This window comes from Myotis lucifugus, unplaced genomic scaffold, assembly GCF_000147115.1.
Source record: "Myotis lucifugus unplaced genomic scaffold, Myoluc2.0 scaffold_126, whole genome shotgun sequence".
In the NCBI taxonomy this organism is placed as follows: Eukaryota; Metazoa; Chordata; class Mammalia; order Chiroptera; family Vespertilionidae; genus Myotis; species Myotis lucifugus.
In genome coordinates, this window is record NW_005871174.1 from 236381 (window position 1) to 245947 (window position 9567).

The following is a 9567-nucleotide window of genomic DNA, read 5'->3' on the forward strand; positions in this document are numbered from 1 at the left end:
AAGGCTCAAATACTTGTGTTTCTGATTAAAGTTTAGTGCTCCTCTGCTACTATTTATAGAAAAAATGCCCATCACCTATCGGATGATGGTTAACACAGAATCACAAAAGTTACCAAATGACTTCGCTTTTTAAATATATCCTTATGTAGTCTCTTTTAATAGCCTGCATAGTTACATCATATGTATATATATAAAATGTTTCCCAAAAATTTAACATATCCTTCCAGTAAGACTGTCAAATCCCTTCATTATCTCATTATTATAGCATCACTATCTTCATTATATAGCCCACTGGTCGGCAAACTGTGGCTCGTGAGCCACATACGGCTCTTTGGCCCCTTGAGTGTGGCTCTTCCACAAAATACCACGTGTGGGCGTGCACGTATAGTGCGATTGAAACTTCGTGGCCCATGCGCAGAAGTCGGTATTTTGTGGCAGAGCCACACTCAAGGGGCCAAAGAGCCACATGTGGCTGGTGAGCCATAGTTTGCTGACCACTGCCATAGCCTATTATCATGTTCATATAATACATTCATTATACAGAACATATTTAGCCAAGAGGAAAATGAGTGGTATCTAGAAACATGTCCATTTTTGCTAATTTAATCATTTATTTATTCATTCTTAAATCATTTATTGAACAGCTGATATAAACCCAGAATTACTCTGTGTGACATTGTCATGTCCAATATAATCTGATATAGAGAACAGGTGAAGTCTCAAAGTGACATTAGTTTAACCTTACTTGTCGATGTTATCTGCTAAAACATCTCTGAACATATATATATTTTATTTTTCCCCCATTCAAATCCATTTATTGCAGATTTTCTGAATATTTATGTAATCAAAGATTCCCTTAAAAACCATATAAATTCTCCCCAAGCAAATTTTCTATGTACACTCATTCTCTCTCTCTCTCTCTCTCTCTCTCTCTCTCTCTCTCTCTCTCTTTCCCTTTCTCTCTCTCAATGGAGTTTATGGAGAACATAATTTTATTTGTCAATACCAAGTTAGGAATTCCTGCTTTGGTTTTTCTAATCTTTATTGTTGAAAGTATTACAGATGTCTAATTTGTTTTTGGTTTATATTTGTTTGTTTGTTTTTTCCATTGACCTCCTCCACCCCACACCACCCGTCTATTACCTTCACCACTCTATTGTCTGTGTCCGTGGGCTATACATATATGCATATACATAAATTCCCTGGTTAATCTCTCCCCACCTAAGCCCCACTCCTGTTGTATGTATTTTTTACTCTGATTTTTAGAAGTTGTTCTTATTATTGTCTGTCCTCATTATATTTTTCCTAGCAATATCATAAATTTCCATATATCTACCAGTAAATATTTGACTGGTACTTTGGAGCCCATATTATATTTCTGACATGAGGACAATAATTTCAAAAGTATTTCTGACAATTGTGGGGATTAACCTATCATTCAAAAATATCTAATAAATAGTCAAGCCATTGGAAATCATGGAAAGACTAAGAAAAACAATCATAAGTTTCTTCAGATGGGATAACTGCTTCCTCTTCTTCCTCAGAAGTACTTCTTTTACTCCTGGTCTGGACACAAACACACACACATACACACACACACACACACTCACAAATCTATGTTTTGGGAAGATTATCATTATGTTGATTTGATGATTAAATAGGAGATATGCAAGCACCATGGAAATGAGCGTCCTTTTCTGAAGACTTTCTCACCAATCACTGCTCTTTTTCTTCTCTACAGGGGAGGATCCCAAAATCCAGCAAGCCAACATCCCTAGAGAGTATATCAGGAAGTTCTTTCCAAAGCGAAAGTGCTTTACCTTTGATCGGCCTATAACTGACAAAAATTTATTACACTGTATGGATGGGGTGTCAGAAAACCAACTAGAGTGCAGTTTCCAGGAGAAATTGAAAAATTTCTGTAACTATATCTTCACAGATGCAAAAACCAAGACTCTCAGAGAGAGAATCGTTGTCAATGGAAATTGTGAGTCTCCATTGTTACAGCATGTTTCTCTGCAGTTCATTGTGTGTGATTGTACCCAGGGTTTTTCAGCAGTTTTGTTTCCTTCTCTATGTGATGTGAAAAAGGTATAGATACATGCCTGGTTGGAGCATTTAGTCCGTTCACATTTAAAGTTATTATTTAAAGGTACTTGTTTGTAGCCATTTCTTTTTTTGTGTGGCTGTTTTCTTTCTGAGCTTTTTATTCCTTCTTTTTACACCAGTCTCTTTAGCATTTCTTGCATTGCTGGCTTGGTGGTGATAAACTCCCTTAGCTTTTTTCTGTCTGTGAAGCTTCTTATTTCCCCTTCAATTTTGAATGATAGCCTTGCTGGATAGAGTATTCTTGGATTCAGTCCTTTGCTTTGCATCACTTTGTAAATTTCTGTCCATTCTTTTCTGGCCTGATGTGTTTCTGTTGAGAAATCATTTGATAATCTGATGGGGGATCCTTTGTAGGTAACTCTCTGTTTCTCTCTTGCAGCCTTTAAGATTCTCTCTTTGTCTTGTACATTTGCCATCGTTATTGTGACGTGTCTTGGTGTGGGTCTTTTGGGGTTCATCTTGCTTGGGACTCTCTGTACTTGTGTAACTTTTTTCTTCCCCATATCTGGGAAGTTTTCTCTAATTCTTTCTTCATATAGATTTTCTAATCCTTGCTGCTCTTCTTCTCCTTCTTGCAGCCCTATTATGCATATGTTACTTCGTTTCATGTTGTCCCAAAGCTCCCTTAGGCTCTCCTCCTGCTTTTTAATTTTTTTTCTCTAGTTGCTGTTCAGATTGAGCTTGTTTCTCTGCCTTATCTTCTAACTCACTAATTCAGTCCTCTGCTTCTTTTAGACTGCTGTTGAAACTTTCCATGGTGTTTTTGATTGTAGCTATATCACTTTTCATTTCTTCCTGACTCTTGCATAGGTTGTTGATTTTCTCATCCATCCGGTGAATGAATTGTATAACCATTATTCTGAATTCTTTTTCTGTCATGTTGCATGATTCAACTTCATTAATTTCCTTTCTTGGCGACTCCTCATTGTCTTTCCTCTGGGTGTTGTGTCGTCTCTTCATTCTGGTTATCTCCCGATGATTCAAATGTCAAGTTGTGTGGGCCTGGGCCGTGTGCAGTGGGAGCCTCGCACAACCCTAGTCTCACTGAAGAGCTCTGACACTAAGCTGTGTGGTTGTTGTGGGTTGGTTTGAACCAGGCTCGCTCAGAGTCAGTGTTGCCAGCGCTCAAGGTTGCCTCGTGCGCGCCCTTAGAATCAGGGACCCTGCCTGCACCGTGCTGAAACAGAGACCCCCCCTGGGGCGTGTTGAAAATCATCGCCCACTAGCATGCGCCAGGAGTCAGAGTTCCCCAGGAATCCAGTATCAGAATCTCTGTTGCTTCGCGGGACCTCGCCTTGAGAATCAGGGTCTCTGTGTGCCCTTGCACCAGGAATTGGAGTCACTGGCTCTTAGTATGAATGCACAGGGAATCCGGATCTCAGGAGCAGATGATAAGAAACACAGTCAAGTCACTGGTGCTTGGTGCTGCCTCCTGCCCAGAGAATCGGGGTCCCTGGGCCTGTGCTCTGTGGGACAAATTCCCGGTGTTCGCACAATTGCTCCCAGCCCAGGGCTCCGAAGCCGGCAGTGCCTATAGGATCAGTTCCTGGTGTTTCCTGCACGTGTTTGCTCCCAGCCCAGGACTCCTGAACCCAGCCCTAAGGGGGATCAGTTCCAAGGTGCTCGTGCACTTCCAGGCTAAAGTTCCTGTGGCAGTGCTGAGGCCCGGGCAGGCGTGGGTCTATCAGTTACAATGGCGCTGCCCGCGAGCCTGTGGGAAGGGGGGATGGGCTCTGTTACTCACGCATCTGCAGCGGGGATTTCTGAACTTTTGGTGTCTGCAGGTCTGAAGCTATGGTCACAGATCTCTGTCCCCAGTGGCTGCAGGGTCCTGGTATGCATCTGAGATCAGACTGGGTGGTGCTGAGGCCAGGATCCTGGTCTCAAGCAGCTGTGTTTCCCAAGATGGCGTGGTCGCTGTGCCCGTGCCAGCTGCCCAGGAGTGTCCGCGCAGGGAGCCGGGCTCCGCCGTCTAAGACTGCCCGGTTTAGCTGCCCCTTTGAAGACCTGCAGAATCTAACTGTCCCTAGCTCATACACGACACACCACACATGTCCACACACTCCTCTATCACTTCCTTGCGCTCTCACACTCTCTCCCTCCTTACCTTCCTGCTGGTCGCCATTTTCCCAAAGTCTATCCCAAAGCAATTTCTTCACCGATACAACTCCTAGGGCATTGGAAACTAAAGAGAAAATAAACAAATGGGACTACATCAAATTAAAAGCTTCTGCACTGCAAAAAAAACCATCAACAAAACAACAAGAGAGCCCACTGCATGGGAGAACATATTTGCCAATGTTCTCACTGATAAGGGTTTAATCTCCATTTATAGGGAACTCATACAATTTAACAAAAGGAAGTTAATCCACTCAAAAAATGGGCAAAGGACCCAAATAGACACTTTTCAAAAAAGGACATTCAGAAAGCCACGAGACATATGAAAACATGCTCAAAGTCACTAATTATCCTTGAGATGCAAATCAAAACAACAATGAGGTACCATCTCATACCTGTCAGAATGGCTATCATCAACAAATCAACAAATGACAAGTGCTGGAGAGGATGCGGAGAAAAACGTGCACTGCTGGTGGGAATGCAGACTGGTGCAGCCACTATGGAAGACAGTATGGAGTTTCCTCAAAAAACTAAAAATGGAACTCCCATTTGAAACAGTGATCCCACTCCTAGGAATATATCCCAAGAAACCAGAAACACCAATCAGAAAGGATATATGCATCCCTATGTTCATAGCAGCATAATTTACCATAGCTAAGATTTGGAAACAATCTAAGTGCCCATCAACAGATAAATGGATTAGAAAACTGTGGTACATCTACACAATGGAATACTATGCTCCTGAAAAAAAGAAGGAACTCTTACCATTTGCAACAGCATGGATGGAACTGGAGATCATTATGCTAAGTGAAATAAGCCAGTCAATGAAAGAAAAATCCACATGATCTCACTCATTTATGGATAATAAAGACCAGTATAAACTGATGAACAAAAATAGATACAGAAGCAGAGCAGCATGGAACAGACTGTCAAACTACAGCAGGAAGGCCGGGGAGGGTTGGGGCCGGGGGGCGGTAAGAGATCAACCAAAGGACTTGTATGCATGCATATAAGCATAACCAATGGTCACAAGACACTGGTGGGTAGGGGAGGCCGGGGGAAGGTCAAGGTGGAAAAAAAAGGAGACATATGTACTACTCTTTGTAATACTTTAAGCAATAAAACAACATATAGATAAAACTCTGGGGTATGTAGGAAATGAAGAGACTAATCAGAGGAGATTAGTAGTAGAAATTCCACTGGAGAGAGTTACTGTGTGTTGCTATCTCCCCACCCCTGCTCCAACTTGCTTTGTCCTTATACCTTTCCTATAGCACAATGAATGCTATTGCTTGCCCTCTCCCTCCATAACCGCAGTAGAATTAGAACTTCAAAGATCCTCTTGAAAGCTGAAATGTGCTTTCTAGAATTTGGGAACACTAAGATTTGTGCCTGAGTCACGTCTAAAAACATCTAAAAGTCAGAGGCTCGCTAAAGCACTTTGTGGCAACAGAGGGGAAAGGAGAGGATAAGAGCTGGGAGCAGCCTGCAATTCCAAGGTAGGTAGGTGTGCGTACATCTTCCTCCTGGGCAAACACTGGGAGGTTTCTAGACTTGAGTCATGTATATATATATATATATATATATATATATATATATATATATATATAAAGTTTTAAAGTGCAATTGTAGCACTGGCAATAATTTTGATTAAGCACTGCTTTAAAATCATATTCTAGTATAACAGCATTTCAAAATTCCTGACTGTTCTTTTTTTCCAGTTTTATTGAGATATAATTGATATATAACATTGAATTAGATTAAGATGTACAAGATAATGTACATAATTACCACAATAAATTTGATCAACATCTGTTACCTCACACAGTTCCACATTATTTTTTCTTTTCTTGTAATGAGAACTTTTATTATCGACTTTTTAGGCAACTTTCAAATACACAATACTGTACTGAAAAAGTAGCTCATAAAAGTTCTACTTCTAGGAAACTGGAAGTTTGTACCATTTGACCACTTTCACCCATTTTTGCCCATCGCCTAGATTTGAGTCATCTTGAAAGGAACCCTGCCCAAGACATTACATGGCAAGGTGCATTTGTTAGGGTCAGAAGTAGAATATATTGGGGACCAGCTACAATTGTAAGAAATATTAATCATGCTCTGTTATCCATGATGGTTCTGTTCTGATTAGAGAAAGCACATCCTAAGCTCGCTGAAATCTATAACCCTGGGACATGAGAGCTAACAAGGGAATGCAGTCTGTCCTCCTTCTGAGAACTGCCTATCATTATGGGAAGATGTATAACCTCATGGCACCTAGTTCTGGAGGCACCTGCTTTTTCAACCCCAACCCCTATTACCTATAATCTGGTATGATTAGGGCTCCTGGTTCCTCTTCCCAAAAAGAGGTTCTGCCTGGCCCCCATGCCTAAAATGTATTTCTTCTGCAGGGTCTTCATTTTGCGTCAGCCCTCCTACAAGTCCTCCTGAACCCACCGTGCAGGTCGTAGCATGCATTAAAGGAAACAATCAACAGAGTCAAAAGGCAATTCACTGTAATACTTTAAGCAATAAAAAAATTTTAAAAAAGGCAATTCACAGAATGAGAGAAAATATTTAAAAATTACACATCTGATATTTAGATATATAAAGAACTCCTAAAGTTCAAAGCTTAAAAATAGTCAAGATATTGACTATTCATCCGTTGGTCAGATATTTCTTCAAAGAAAATATACTTATGAAGAAATGCTCAATATCATTAATGATTACAGAAATGCAAATCAAATAGCACCTCACACCTATTAGGATGGCCACTATCCAAAAAGTAAAAAAATAACAAATATTGGTAAGGATATGGAGTAATTAGAACTGTTGGGAAATGTAAGTAGGAATGAAAATGGTGCAGCTGCTATGGAAAACTGCATGATAGCTCATCAAAAAATTAAAAAGAGTCATGACAGATACCTCTCACAGACACCAAAGAGCCCTGAGTCAGAGGGAGAGGGTTGTCCCCAACCTCCATTCTTGTCATCTCTTTCAAATGAATTTAAATGAGAAAACTCCAGGTGGTTGCATTGTGATAAAGCCAATTTATTAAAGCATGCACCTTTATTAAAGAAGCAAGGCAGGCAAATCTATGCATCTGGCTTATGAAGCACAGAGGGGCTCTCAGCTAATCTGAAGAGTGAGTTGAGTTGGGGTCCGAGGTGTGATATACCCTCCTGTGTCTATAGGTTTCAAAATTCCTCTGCTGAGTATCCTGGTACAGATTAATTCTCATATTCCCTTTTTACTTTGCTGTGGCCGTCCCAGGATTCATGAAAAGCACCTGACAATTTTATCTTGTCAAGCCATAACACTGCTGGCTTTCCTGCTTAGGGAGAAAAAAAAATGCCCTTTATTTTTTCCTTCCCCTTTATGAACTGGCTGATTTCTTTGTTTACTGGATGAGAAAGACTCCCCACTTCTCTCCCCCTTTCCTGCATTCTCTGGTTAGGGAGGTATTTAACCATCTGCTCTCCTGTCCTTGGCTGGGGAAGATAATGGCTTGTTATCTGCAGGCCAGCTGCAAATTGCCCACACTGTTTGGTCTTGCTTTAACTTTCTTGTCTCTGTTTCCCTCTTCCTTCTGCCCTAGAATTTTCTTAGCTTCTTAATATCCTGTGACAGACTTACCATATGATCTAGAAAATCTACTATTGGGTAATATACAAAAGAAGAAAAGGCAGGATTTTGGAGAAATATTTGCTCACCCCTGTTCACTGCAGCATTATTCACAATAATGAAGAGGTAGCAGCAACCCATTTGTCCATACCAATGGATGTGTGTTTTTTTAATGTTGCACTCAGCCTTAGGAAAAAGAACATCATGTCACATGCCACAATATGGATTAACCAGGAAGACATTATTTTAGTGAAATAATCTAGTTACAGAAAGACAAATACTTTATGATTCCACTTACATGAGGTACCTCAGGTAGTCAAACTCATAAAAGCAGAAAATAGAATAGTGGTTGCCAAAGGCAGGGGAAGAAAGTTAACGAGTTCTTTAATGGGTACAGAGTTTCAGTTTTGCAGGATGGAAAAGCTCCCGCGATCCATTGCACAACAATGTGAATATAACTAACATGTAGGTATTTTTAATCTATACATATAAAAATAGTTAAGATGGTAAATTTTGTTATTTTTCTTTTAATTACAATTAAACAGAAAAAGGAAATAATAATGCAATAATACGCTAAACAAAAAAAAAAAACCCTAAATAGGGTTTTAAATAAGTAGAGCAACAATCCATACTCCAAAATGAAAGCAATTAGCTAAAAATGGTATCTACAAATCAGTTTATATTTGCTTATTATATCCTATATAATCCCAATTCTGGAGGAACTTCACAAATTGCCCCTGATTTTCACTGAGAATAATTGGTTGGTAAGGGGGACCAAAACAACGCACTGGAAAATAATGTACTCTTTTATTAAAACAAAATCATCCTGGCTACAGACTCTCTTCCCTGCCAGCCCAGAAACAAAAATGTCCACTTATTCTAGTTTAAATAAATGAATTCCTGCATTCACAACTGTCCCTGGGTCCTATAAAGATCTACATCATGGTGTTTTGAGAGCGAGTCTCATTCTTTGTCTTCTTCTTCCTCTCAAAGTCTCTCCTCCTCCAACTGCTACAACTCTCAGGATTGAATACATTTGTCCTCCTCAAGGTCACAGAGCACATTTATTTCTCTTTTTCTGAAAGGCCTTTCCTGACCATCCTCTATATAAATTCAGCCCCCACGATCCCTATCTCAATTCCTGCTTGTTTTCTCCTGAGCACTTTCCATCATCTAAAATACATATACAATGCATGTTGCTTATTTGCTTTCTGTATTGTCTATCTCCTCCCACCAGAATAGAGCTCCACGAGGCAGGAATTGGTATCCATTTTGTTTGCCGCTTGATACCGAGCACACAGACTAGTACACAGCATATGGTAGGTGCTTAGAGAATGTATGAGGCTAATGAGAAACCAAATAATTCTGGAACTCCAGGTATCTTCTCTGGTCACTCCTCATCTCCTGCATGTCCCATTCTGCCTCTACTTACCCACAATATGTTAATGTTCTCAAGGCTCTATCATCAGTGTTTTGTTTTTTTCATTCTATTCCTTTTATGCATCAAATGGGTAAGGTTGTATTAGGATTTATTTAAAAATCAGTATGATAATGTACATAAGGAATCTGTGCCAGGCCTTGACACACTAGGCTAAATACTTATCTTTTAGAAATATACAAAATATAGGAATCTGACTTATACATTCCACATACAGAAAGCTGACAAGTATGTGACTTGTATAACCCTTAGCTATGACTTCTGGATCTTGTGTTGTACTG

The 9567-nt window shown here is 40.0% G+C and overlaps 1 protein-coding gene across 1 annotated transcript in view; it reads left to right on the forward strand.

Annotated features, from left to right (window-relative positions):
* The window catches only part of LOC102432009 (guanylate-binding protein 1-like), a 208557-nt gene that overhangs the window by 45631 nt on the left and 153359 nt on the right, over positions 1-9567 (forward strand). The gene's annotated exons all lie outside the window — the stretch shown is intronic.